The following is a 12,918-nucleotide window of genomic DNA, read 5'->3' as shown; positions in this document are numbered from 1 at the left end:
ACATTGATGTTATTATCAAATAATTCTGAAGAGGAGTCAGGTTTGAAATATTAACTCTGTTTCTCCTCAAAAGTGGTTGATGTTGTCTGCATGGACTTCAGTAAAGCCTTTAACAAGGTCCCTTATGGTAGTCTGGTTACAAAAGGTGAAGTCCTGCTAGGCTGGCAGGATGGACTCAGAACTGGCTTAGTCATAGGAAACAGTGAGTGGTAGTGAAGGATGTTTTTTTGGAATGAAGGACTGTGACTGATGGTGTTCCACAGGGATCAGTGCTGGGATCTCTATTGTTTGTGGTCAACACAAATGATTTGGTAAGTTTGGGGTTGATACAAAGATTGGAGTTGTCGATAATGAAGAGGATTGTCAGAAGATACAGGAAGTTTTAGATCAGTTGGAGGCATGGACAGAACAGTGGCAGTTGGAGTTTAATGCAGACAATGGAAAGTGATGCATTTTTGCAGCTCAAGTATAGGTGGAAATTATTCAGAGAGTGGCAGAACCCTTAGGAATACTGATCTGGGTGTGTAGGTCCACAAATCACTGGAGGTGACAGCGCAGGTCAGATAAGGTAGTAAAAAAGGCCTACGGCATACTTGGCTTCATTGGGAGGAGCATTGAGCATCAAAACGGACAAGTTATGTTGCAACTTTATAGAACCTTAGTTAGTCCACAGTTGGAATAGTGCTTACAGTTCTGGTCATCACACTACCAGAAGTATGCCTTGGAGAGGGTACAGAAAAGGTTTACCAAGATGTAGATGCTTTGGAGAGGGAATAGGGTTTGGCCTGATATGGGGGATTTTAACTTTGAAGAAAGGTTGGATAGACTGGGTTTGTTTTCACTAGAATATAGGAGATTGAGGATGAGGTTGAGTTGAGGCTGATAGAAGTTTATAAGTTTGTGAATGGCACGGATAGAGTGGAAAGTATGAGGCATTTTCCTAGGGTGGAGGGGTCAATTACTACGGGACATAGGTTCAAACTGTGTGGGCAGGGGAGAGTTTTGAAGAGACGTGTGAGGCAAGTATTTCACACAAAGGGTGGTGAGTGTCTGGAACACACCGCCAAAGGAGGTGATGGAAGCAGACACAACAGCAGCATTCAAGAAAAAATAGGATGAATACATGATTAGGAAGTAAATTGAGGGTTATGGATCCTATAAATGAAGACAGTTTTAGGGCAAAATGAGTTGGCACAGGCACGGAGGGCTGAAGGACCTGTAATATTCTTTGTTCTTTGTTCACAGATACTGCCAGACCTGCTAAGGTTTACCAGTGCTTCTTGTACTTCTTTCTTGGTTAGAAGGAATGGAGACCTTGGCTTCCCCCAGACACGGCCCCTGTCTTTGCTGGCTAATGCCAGGATCCTCTCCTGGTAAGTGGCTGAATATTCTTCAAAATTTCTGATCTGTTATGGGTGTTCTCCTCCTACAATTAGACAACAACATGGATTGAACTGAAGCGAAAGAGGATGGCATAGCTGTATGTGTTGGTGAGAGTGAGTAGGCAGCAAAGAGGCAATGCAGAGTGGGAGAATTTATGGGGGTAAGAGTAAGTGAGGCAGGATTTTACATATGACAATGAGAGAGATAGAAAATTAGCCTTGACAGGAGGCGGCTGCAAAACCAGAGTTACCTCGTGCTCCCACGAAGAGGTTGAGCAGTTTATCAGCTTCACCAACATATTCCACCTGGACCTTAAATTCACCTGGACCATCTCTGACACCTCCCTCCCCTTCCTAGTCCTCTCCATCTCCATTAATGACGACCGACTTGACACTGACATTTTTTACAAACTCACTGATTCCCACAGCTACCTGGATTACACCTCTTCTCACCCTACCTCCTGTAAAAATGCCATCCCGTATTCCCAATTCTTCCGCGTTCACTGTATCTGCTCCCAGGAGGACCAGTTCCACCACAGAACACAGCAGATGACCTCTTTAGAGATCACAATTTCCCTTCTCATGTGATTAAAGATGCCCTCCAACGCATCTCATCCACATTCCACATCCTGCCCCTCTGCCCTCAAACCCCACCCCTCCAACCGTAACAAGGACAGAGCCCCCCACCCCGGTGCTCACTTTCCAACCTACCAACCTTCGCATTAACCGGATAATCTGCCAACATTTCCGCCACCTCCAAGCGGACCCCACCACCAGAGATATATTTCCCTCCCTACCCCTTTCCACTTTCCACAAAGACCGTTCCCTCCGTGACTACCTGGTCAGGTCCACACCCCTCAACAAACCACCCTCTCGTCCTGGCACCCTCCCCTGCCACCGCAGGAATACAAAACCTGCGGCCACACCACCTCCCTCACCACCACCCAAGGCCCCAAAGGAGCCTTCCACATCCATCAAAGTTTCACCTGCACTTCCACCAATGTCACTTATTGTATCTGTTGCTTCCGATGAGGTCTCCTCTACATTGGGGAGAGTGGACGCCTCCTCGCTTCAGGGAACAGCTTCAGGGAACATCTCCAGGACACCCGCACCAATCAACCCCACCACCCCGTGACCCAACATTTCAACTTCCTCAGTTCCAACCTTCCAGCTCAGCACTGTTCTCATGACCTGTCCTACCTGCCAATCCCCCTTCCCACTTATCCACTCTATCCTCCTCTTTGACCTATCACCTCTATCCCAACCCCCATTCATTCATTGTACTCTTTGCTACCTTCTCCCCAGCCCCAACACCTCCCACCCCGCCCACCCCGCCAACACGCCATTTATCTCTCCACCCTGGAGGCTTCCTGCCTCTATTCCTGACGAGGGGCTTTGCCCAAAGCAAAGCTATTCCTGATGAAGGGCTTTTGCCTGAAACATCGATTTTCCTGCTCCTCAGATGCTGCCTGACCTGCTGTGCTTTTCCAGCACCACTCTGATCTAAACTCTGCCAGACCAGAGATACAGCCGGTGTGATGTAGCAGAGAGAAGATAATGGCACTTACCCCAGCAAAGCGGAGAAGGTTTGACCTTTTCCTTCATTGTTGGGTGTTTATTCAGCCCTTGGAGATCACAGGGTCTTGGGTGGTGACCTCTGCCAAGGCTAGCAGTACCTGATGTAATGTACTCCTCTGGTGAACACCTGGGCAGAGGATAATCCTCCTCATTAGAACTCTATCCACTTTCAGTCCCTGTCGCTGAAAAGGGGACACCAATTGCCCCTTTGCAGCCATCCAGAGTGCAAATATTTGGACTGCCAGCACTAATTGACTGGGTGGGCAATTACTTTTTAGATATGGCACCCATACCAGGGTTGCCATCGTATCTTGGGATATTTTGGTAGTTGCGAGTATTTCTAGCTACTTCAAGTGGGAAATTGGGCTAGTATCAGGTAAGACGGGCAGCATAGTGATGTGTCATGCAATTAATGAGGTTGCTTGCATAAGAAAACCTGCTTGGACTCATGGAGAGAAAACCTGCATGAAGCTAAATGGAAATGACGCTTTGCCAAATTATTGTAAGGTTCAGCCTTATGTCTCTATTGTTTTTCATAGATGTTCATTAGTGAATTCAAGGTAAGAATTGACACTGAGTGATGGCAGAACTTAAACTCTTCATTTGCTAATAAGGTTCTTCTCTGAGCATTACACCAGACATTTTTGTTTTGTTCTTTTTATTTATGCAGAAGACAGGAGACAGTAAAACAATTGTAAACTAGTTCACATCAATCTTAAGATATTGCATTTGTACAACTATGATCAGTCTCGCAAGCTAAGACAGTTATCTCATTAAATAAACCATGTTTAACATCAAGACTCTTTAAAAAAAAAGAACTGTTGCAGGCAGTCACAAAATATATAGCTGGGTCAGTGATCTTTTATCATTCCCATTATTTCAGACTTCCTTTGCAGACAGAGTTGAGACCATTTAATTCATTGTGAATTTTTCCTGCACTGATTCATTGGATTTCTTTCTGATCCTTGCCTAGTGCCCTGGAATTGAATACTCTTGGTTCGAGGGTTTCAACTCCCACAGTTTCTCACTCTTCTGCAAGTATGCCAAATTCACTGGTAGACACTGCCAACACTGTAAGCACTGTGCAGTTCCAATGTATTCCTCAATCAAGTTCTATTGCCTCATGCTTGACTCCTTCCTGGTCCTTTTTTTCCTCTGGACAACATCCAGCAATAACCCATTGACCAGCTGCACTGTCAAGCAGTTTCTAATTTGCTTCTACCCAGACATGGCTTAGAAAATGAACATTGATTGATGAACATTCTAAGTTGCCTCCAATCTTTCCACATCTTACCACGACACCTTGGACTTCAATTGTGGATATTATCTCTTTTCTGTCATCTGCTTACATTCTGATCACGTCCATTTCTATAGGATTCAAATGTACTCTTACTTCTATCAGACATTTTTGGGTCTGCTCTATTACTTCTATCTTCCAAAAAGAAAAGCAGAAAATTTTGGGAACAATCAGCATGTAAGCAATTTTGCAGAGTTAAATGGTGAAATTTTCCCAGGGCAGAGAGGCTTGGAGGTGAGGAAACGTGGAATATTGAGTGAGGAGGGGAGCTGGACATAGGGAGTGTAAGTGATATATTCCCATTACCTAGTGACTTTCCCAGAGGATGGGATTGGATCATAAGTTCACAGGTTCGTAAAACATAAGAGCAGAATTGGGGTAGCAAATTCCACAGATTCCCAACCCTTTGGGAGAAATCATTTCTCCTCAGCTCTGTTTGTTCCCCCTTATCTTAAGACATGACTTCTCATCCTAGAATGCCCCACAAAAGGAAGCAAGCATTCTATGTCTATTTTATCCATACCTTTTATTATCTTAAATACCTCAGTTTGATCTCTCCTCATTCTTCTAAATTCCAGCACATGTTTTGGCCTAATCCTTGCTGCCTACTCCATGAATGCCGATTATGCTTGCTAAGATCCCAATTTGCAGGAAATTTACATATTCACCTGCACTTGGCTCTCACACTTGCCCCCAACCCCCAGTGACAAACCTGGTCATAAGATTGATGCCCCATTTGGGTCACATTTTGGATGGCTGCACTTGTTGCTGACTCCAATCCATTCTGATGGGCCAAACAACCAAGAGTTTGTTTATATTCTTCAGTGTTTTATAGCTCAGTGAGGATGCCTCACCATTTTTATGAATTGCCTCAGCAGTGCCCACATGTCCGACTGAGGTTTCTGAATGTCTGGAGCTGCTGGTTCTCTAAATAGGCCTGCATTGAGAACCCATTCACCATCCTTACTTGAATGACAGAGGCAACAAAGAAAATCATCACTTCCCAGAAGATTACTGAGCCAGTCTCGCTGCTGTCAAGTGAATCCTTGAGGCCCCATTTATTTCTGGTGTCAAAAACAAGCCAAATGTTTGAGACCACTGACTTTTCAAACGAACATAAGAAATAGGAGCAGGGTAGATTATCTAGCCCATCAATCCTGCTCTGCCATTCAATAAGATCCTGGCTGATCTTTTTCTGGCTTTTTCAGCTCCACTTCTCACTCACTATAACCTTTAATTCCTTTCCGATTCAAAACTCTATCTATCTTTGTCTTAAAAACATTCAACGAAGTAACCTCAACTGCTTCACTGGACAGGGAGTTCCACAGATTCCCAACCCTTTTGCTGAAGAAGTTTCTCCTCAATTCAGTCCTAAATCTGCTCCCCCTTATTTTCAGGCTATGCCCCCTAGTTCTAGTTTTCAACAGAATTTCTTTCTCCACTGTTTTTTTTTGTTGGACTCATACCTCTTGACATCTTTTCCTTTGAGCATTTCGGCCTGTTGCAGCCCAGCTGCTCTTTTTTAAACATTCTCGTTCTTTACCACACATCCAAGCTGGACTGGGTTTCTCAAAAAATACTCTCAGTCTTTTCCCCCTCAATCTCTTCTTCGAATGACTTTTCACTCTCAGAGTGAATTCAACCTTCAGCTCAATTCATTTTGCCTTCTCGTCTTCAAGTCCCTTTCCTCTCCTTTCCTCCCTTAAAATGAAATAAAGAAGCTGCAAAGGGCTTTATCCATTCGTCCGATTTTAGCCATTGTCCATTAGGGTCACAGACATTTACTTTTGGTCATTGTATCTCTACCAATAGCTCTCATTCTTCATTCTGTTCATCTTCTGACATATGCCCACCCAGCCAGAGCTTCTCCTGTTCTTTCCTCATGTTTGACCTTCAGTTGGTATCAACACAAGGGACTTTCCTAATGGTTGTACTTTCTCAATTCTCACTTCATTTCAGTTAACTGTAATGGTAGGACTCTAATTTTCCAAAGGTCAGAAGCATTAGTTTGTCACTCTATCCGGCTAATTCTGAGGACTCTTCATTCAGCCACATTTTGAATGCTGTGACTATTATATATTTTTGAAGTGTGGATACTGTCACATGTGAGAAAAGTTGAGAATCACACAACACCAGGTTATAGCCCACACCCCAGTCCAACACCAGCACTCCACACATTGTGGGAAATGCAGCAATCAAATTGCTTATTTTGTTCTGTATACTGTTCAGTGAAATCATTTGGGCTGCTTTTCTGCGTGAATGGTGCTATATTAATTATTTTTTTTACAATACTGTATGAATGAAATAGTTGCAGTACATGGTTCTTTTCTCAATTCTATTTTATTCAGCCCATCAGTGAAAAGTGATTAAAATCTACTTTTGCAGATGCTTTTTTGAATCTGCAACATAAAAATAAGTAAAGTTAGTTTTCCACATTTCCTTTGAAATATTGTGCAGATCAAAGAGAAAGAGATCAGTGATTTAAAATGTAAAATTGACTGTGTCAGCATCAAAACTTATTTGCTGTGCGTGTTACTCCTATAATGCAGCAAAACTCCACTGACTGTGTGGTAACAGAATGTCTCAGTCCTAATCTCATTAAAACATCCCCATTGAAATGGTGTGATATGTTTTGCGTTTTCCACAGCAGACCATCTTAAGTCACGTTATGAGTTAATGCCAGGAGAATTTGTGCCCATTAGGAACTGAAGTAATTTACTCAAACTCATTTCATGTGAAAACATTAGTTTCCAGTCTTCTAAGGAGGATGGCAGGGTCGGTCTTTTGAAATAGAAGCAGTTTTGACCCAAATGGAGAGAATTGTTTTGCATTGACATATCTGAAATTATGATGAAGTTCCAAATCCAACACTTTGTCAATAGTTCCAGATAAAGGTTTGGAATGTTAAAATGACCGAAATAAATAAATGAACAATTTAAAGAGGCAGAGAAGTTTAGGGGTATCCCAATGTGGCAACAAAAATATATAGAGCGTTAGCAAGAATATAAGAAAAAATAATGGTAAAAGGATCAGGATGAAGGGAGCCTAATCTATAGACATCTTCAAGCAACAAAGTGTAACTAAGCGCTAGACCCTTATTCAATGACCATTTGGTTAATCCCTATGTCCCACCTATGGCACTCTCTTTTGGATCACCATTACATAAATGCTTGCAGGATTATACTGCTCAGCCATATTTTTCCAGGCAACAAAACCTCTTTGGTTAGGAAAATGAAAATGTTTTGGTGTTCTATTACACGGAGTCATAGAGTCATAGAGATGTACAGCACAGAAACAAACGCTTCGGTCCAACTTGTCCATGCGACCAGATATCCCAACCAAATCTAGTCCCAACTGCCAGCACCCGGCCCATATCCCTTTGAACCCTTCCTATTCATATACCCAAACAGATGCCTTTTAAATGTTGTAATTGTACCAGCCTTCGCCACTTCCTCTGCTAGCTCATTCCATATACACACTACCCTCTGCATGAAAAAGTTGCCCCTTAGGTCCCTTTTAAATGTTTTCCCCTCACTCTAAACCTATGGCGTCTAGTTCTGGACTCCACCACCCCAGGGAGAAGACTTTGTCTATTTACCCTATCCATGTTCCTCATGATTATAAACCTCTATAAAGTCACCGATCAGCCTCTGATGCCCCAGGGAAAACAACCCCAGCCTATTCAACCTCCCCCCGAGATCAATGAATGCTACTGGAAGGTGATTCATGGCAGCATTGGGAGTGCAGGATCAGGATCCAAATATTCTTCCAACAGTAAAGTCAAAATATCGAAGCAAGGAATTTGTGGGGCATTAGAGAGTGTCTGTCATCTGTGGAACTGTACATCAACATCAATCAATGCTTCTGAGAAAAGGAAAAGAGGAAATGGTGTAGGAGTGTGGAAGAGAACAGATGACAGGAAAAACTGTGGAAATGGGAATACACTAATTAACATGCAGGGCAAAGGTTATATCCAATTTTTTTTGGAATAAGACCAGAAAATTATAAGAAATAGGCCATTTGGCTCCTCAAGCCTGCTCTGTCAATCATAGGATCATGATTAATCTAACAATCTTCATCCACTTTCCTGCATTTTCTCCACAATTCTTGTTTCCCCTACTTATCAAGAAACTCTCTATCCATCTCAACCTTAAACGTACACAAGGTTTCCATCCTTACAGCTCTCTGTGGAAAGAAGTTTTCAAGACCAATAAAGGTCTTAAAGGAGAAATCACTTCTCAACACATTCTTTGCCACCCCTTCATTCCGAGACATTACCGTCTGGTCCAAAACTGTCCTATGAAGGGAAATATCCTCTCAGCATTAACCTTGTCAAATCCCTTAAGAACCCTCTATGTTTCAATGAGACCACCTCTCATTCTTCTAAATTCCAATGAGTAGAGACCTAATCTGTCTGGCCTTTGCTCGTAAGACAATCTTTCATACCAGGGATTATCCGAGTGAACCTTCCCTGAACTGCCTCTAATCTATGCTGCTGCTTCTAATAGGAGGTCTCTCTTCTTAATAAAGTCAATCTGTTTTACACATTGTATTAAATTGAGCCATGCTCTCTTTGCCTTCAGAAAACTGAACACATAAATTAAACAATGGTAGTTATTTAGGAACAACTTGACTGAAGTAGGCCATTTTCTTTTATGTTTTATTTTCTGAGGTAAACACATCACTTTAAGTAGCTTTTGAAGTGGGATTTAATTACTTTCAACACTGTGTAACCGTTAATTAATCAAAAAAAGGTATGCTAAAAATGAATCTGTTATGATTTATAGAACAACTGGGAATTATTAATATTTACATGATGCTGTCTTATTGTATCTTTACAGCATATAATTTAACACAACATAGGATTTTTTTCCTAAACTACCAGCAATGACTGCAATATATTATTCAACTTTAAACAATCTATACCTTATTATTGGCACCAGTGACAATATTTTAGGAACTAGACATATTACATGGATAATATGGATATTATGATAAACTAATTTCTGTTGTATGCAACTTATGCTGCTAAAGCTAGCAGTTGGTGAACATTGTAACATTCAGGGAACACAGTTTCAGGAGGTTTCTACATTTGACTATTTTAGTTGTATTCAAGTTTTCCTAGGGCCAAACTATGTAAAACTCTTAATAGGTCTTTCGAAATTGTCTGGGTGTCACTGAAGAACTGTGAGAAGGGGGAGAAGAGGCAACGTGAGCATGCACAGAGTAGGAGAAAGAAAATGGGCAATGTGAGCATGCTCAGAGCAGTAGAGGGAAAAGGGACAATGTGAGCGTGCTCAGAGCAGGAGAGGAAAAAGGGGCAATGTGAGCGTGCTCAGAGCAGGAGAGGGAAAAGGGGCAACGTGAGTGTGCTCAGAGCAGAGAGCATGCTCAGAGCATGAGAGGGAAAAGGAGCAATGTGAGCGTGCTCAGAGTAGGAGGGAGAGAAGGGCAATGTGAGCATGCTGTTCAAAATGGCGCTAGATTGTGGTGACAAAACACTTTTCATTGTATTTTCCCAAATATATGTGACAATAAAAATAATTTATTAATTCAAAAACAGTTTCTGGCTCACTGTTATGTGGAGAAGAGGACACATCAGGACAGAGGCAGGTTCCATGCACATAAAATCTTTTAAATTGTGCTGCTGAAGTGGTGACATAAGGCCAGTGATTCTATGCAGTCAGAATGCAAGGAGAAGTTCGAGGAGTAAGTCAGGAACTAAATGTTAGACATAGGCCTCAGGAAATGTCCTGAGTACTGTGAAGGCTTGGAAAAAGCTGTGCACTAATAGTAGGTCAATAAAACAGGGAGTAAAGGTGAAGGAATGAAAACAATATTAGCTTGGACGTAACTGAGGTTGAATATATCTCAGAAAACATATTCAGGGCCTGAAATTGCTTTATGAAGTTGGTCAAAAAAAAACCAAGCTGAATTATGTTGAATACTAAGCCAGATACTGTTTATTATCTTTAAAATTGGCTATATCATCTTGTTGATAAAATTCAAAATTTGTTAGATCAGTGGAGAAACAGGACTGGAAGAAATTTGAGTACTCCTTTGACTTGAATGGTAATATATTATCTGACATCCCTGACATCTTATTCAATGGCAGAGCAGACTCACCTTTTGGTTCCTATTCCTCTCCAAATGAATATGTCACCCATTCCCATCTGGAAAGATCCATATCCATTGATGTTCACTGTCATTGTGACCATGGTAGAACATCTCTTGCTAGTTTTAATGTACATGTCTGCATTAGTGCAATTCCTAGCATGAGGAATGGATGAAAGTGGAGTCTGCATATTTTCCACTGTGACAGCAGTGTGATGGACCCCAATTGTAAAGTCACTGCTTCTGCTATCAATGTCATAGAAACCAACTCCCTCCTGAAATATTCCATAAAGAAAACCTCTACACTATGTTCTCCCAAAACCTCCTTGTTCAATGTCTGAGAGCTTTCTTTGATTTATTTCTGAACTACTGAGCTTCTGTAGCAGTCAACTAAACAACAAAGAAGCTAAAATGTCAAAAAATTAAAACACTATTGTGATTATTAGTTAATACAAGTCTGGCTGTCTCATTGCTGTTTGTAGGACTATGTATGTGCAAATTGCCTGTCACGTTTCCTACATTACAATAATGACTGCACTTCAAAAGTGCTTAATTGACTATAAAGTGCTTTGGGATTGTGAAAAATGTGATATAAATTCAACTCTCTTCTTTCTTCATGTAACATTCCCACCCCAGTCTATTGCACCTATTAGAATTTTACAGTGTTCATCACTCAGTTTTGCAAAGATCTTTAAGTAATAGAGACATACAGCACAGAAGGAAACTATTCAGCCCTTTATATTTATGTCGGCCGTTGAGAAAGCCATGTTTAGGTTCACATGCCTGCAGTTTTTTTACATGTATTGTATATTCTTAATCCTCAAGTATTTACCCTGTTTCCTTTCAAAACTGCTCATAGAATTAGCTTTCACCACCTTTTCAGTTACAGAATTCCAGAACTAACAACTCTCCCAAAAGACAAAAAAGTCCTCACCTCCAATCTTGATTATTTGTAAATGACATTATATTTCTAACCAATTGTTATTGAATGGAAGCTTTTTATGGGGCCTCTTGTGTCACAGTCCTCATTATTTGCCACCATTAACTGACAGCATTAGCCCATTCCAAGTGGCAAATTAAAACTGTGGAATAGACCAGATTACACTCATATGTGGAAAGGGACTCTGCCAGCTTCTGGGGACATTCCTTGTCATTTGCTCAGCCGACAAGATCAAAATACTGACCAGTTATCTATCAGCATGCACAGAAAAAGTAGGGAGGAGTTGATGTAGTGATAATGCTACTGAACTAGTATTCTTGTGCCCCAGGATAATGCACTGGAAACATCGGTGTGAATCCTATAATGGAGAAATTTGAATTAAATTGAAATGTGAAATCAAGAAAAGCTAGCCTAATGGCAACCAGATAACAACTATTAGTTATTAGTAACTACGTGATTCACTGTTGCTCTTTAATAGACAATACAATAGACAATAGACAATAGGTGCAGGAGTAGGCCATTCTGCCCTTCGAGCCTGCACCACCATTCAATATGATCATGGCTGATCATCCTTAATCAGTATTCTGTTCCTGCCTTATCTCCATAACCCTTGATTCCACTATCCTTGAGAGCTCTACCCAACTCTTTCTTAAATGAATCCAGAGACTGGGCCTCCACTACCCTCTGGGGCAGAGCATTCCACACAGCCACCACTCTCTGGGTGAAGAAGTTTCTCCTCATCTCTGTCCTAAATGGTCTACCCCGTATTTTTAAGTTGTGTCCTCTGGTTCGGCACTCACCATCAGCGGAAACATGTTTCCTGCCTTTAAGGAAGAAAAGTTGCCATCTTTACATGTTGTGCTCTACAAATGACTCCAGGCCCACAACAATGTGGTTAACTGTTAATTGCTCTCTGGGCAATTTAGGATGTGCAATAAATGCTGCCTTGGCCAGCACTACTAACAAGGTAAAAACGAGGACTGCAGATGCTGGAAACCAGAGTCTCAATTAGAGGTGCTGGCAAAACACAACAGGTCAGGCAGCATCCGAGGAGCAGGAAAATCGATGTTTCAGGCAAAAGCCCTTCATCAGGACTATTAACACCCCATCAGTAATTAGGAAAACAAATATAGACATTTTCAACAGCATGTTTTTTAACTTAGCAAGTAAACATCATCTGCATAATGCGGAGTCCAAAGGTGTACTCACTACACTAACAGAGGTCTTGCTAATGCTTCATCATTTTATCTTAGTGGCGTGATTGAAAGGTGAATTCAGAATTGTGGAGTTCTTAATCCACAGTCTGAAGATCCATCCTATAAATTTTCTAATGAATGGTATTCATAACAATAGAATAACAGTTCCATCCACATCAGTCTGCCAGTTAATTTTCTGCATCAATCATCTTAACAGCTTTTCTGAACAATATGGAGTGGGCTTCATTCCAAAAACGTAATGACTAAACAAACTGGCATTAGCAAGCTGCTTAAGAGCTGAATTATAAAGTGCTCTTAAATAACATGAGCTACAGAAGTTGATTTTTTTAAAAAAATGCAATATTCACAATAAGCAGACTACTTAATGATGTTATTATCCTCAGCATTATC

This window comes from Chiloscyllium plagiosum, chromosome 4 (genome assembly GCF_004010195.1).
Source record: "Chiloscyllium plagiosum isolate BGI_BamShark_2017 chromosome 4, ASM401019v2, whole genome shotgun sequence".
Classification (NCBI taxonomy): domain Eukaryota; kingdom Metazoa; phylum Chordata; class Chondrichthyes; order Orectolobiformes; family Hemiscylliidae; genus Chiloscyllium; species Chiloscyllium plagiosum.
The sequence above is the reverse complement of the archived record's forward strand: the minus strand, read 5'-3'. Positions refer to the sequence as shown.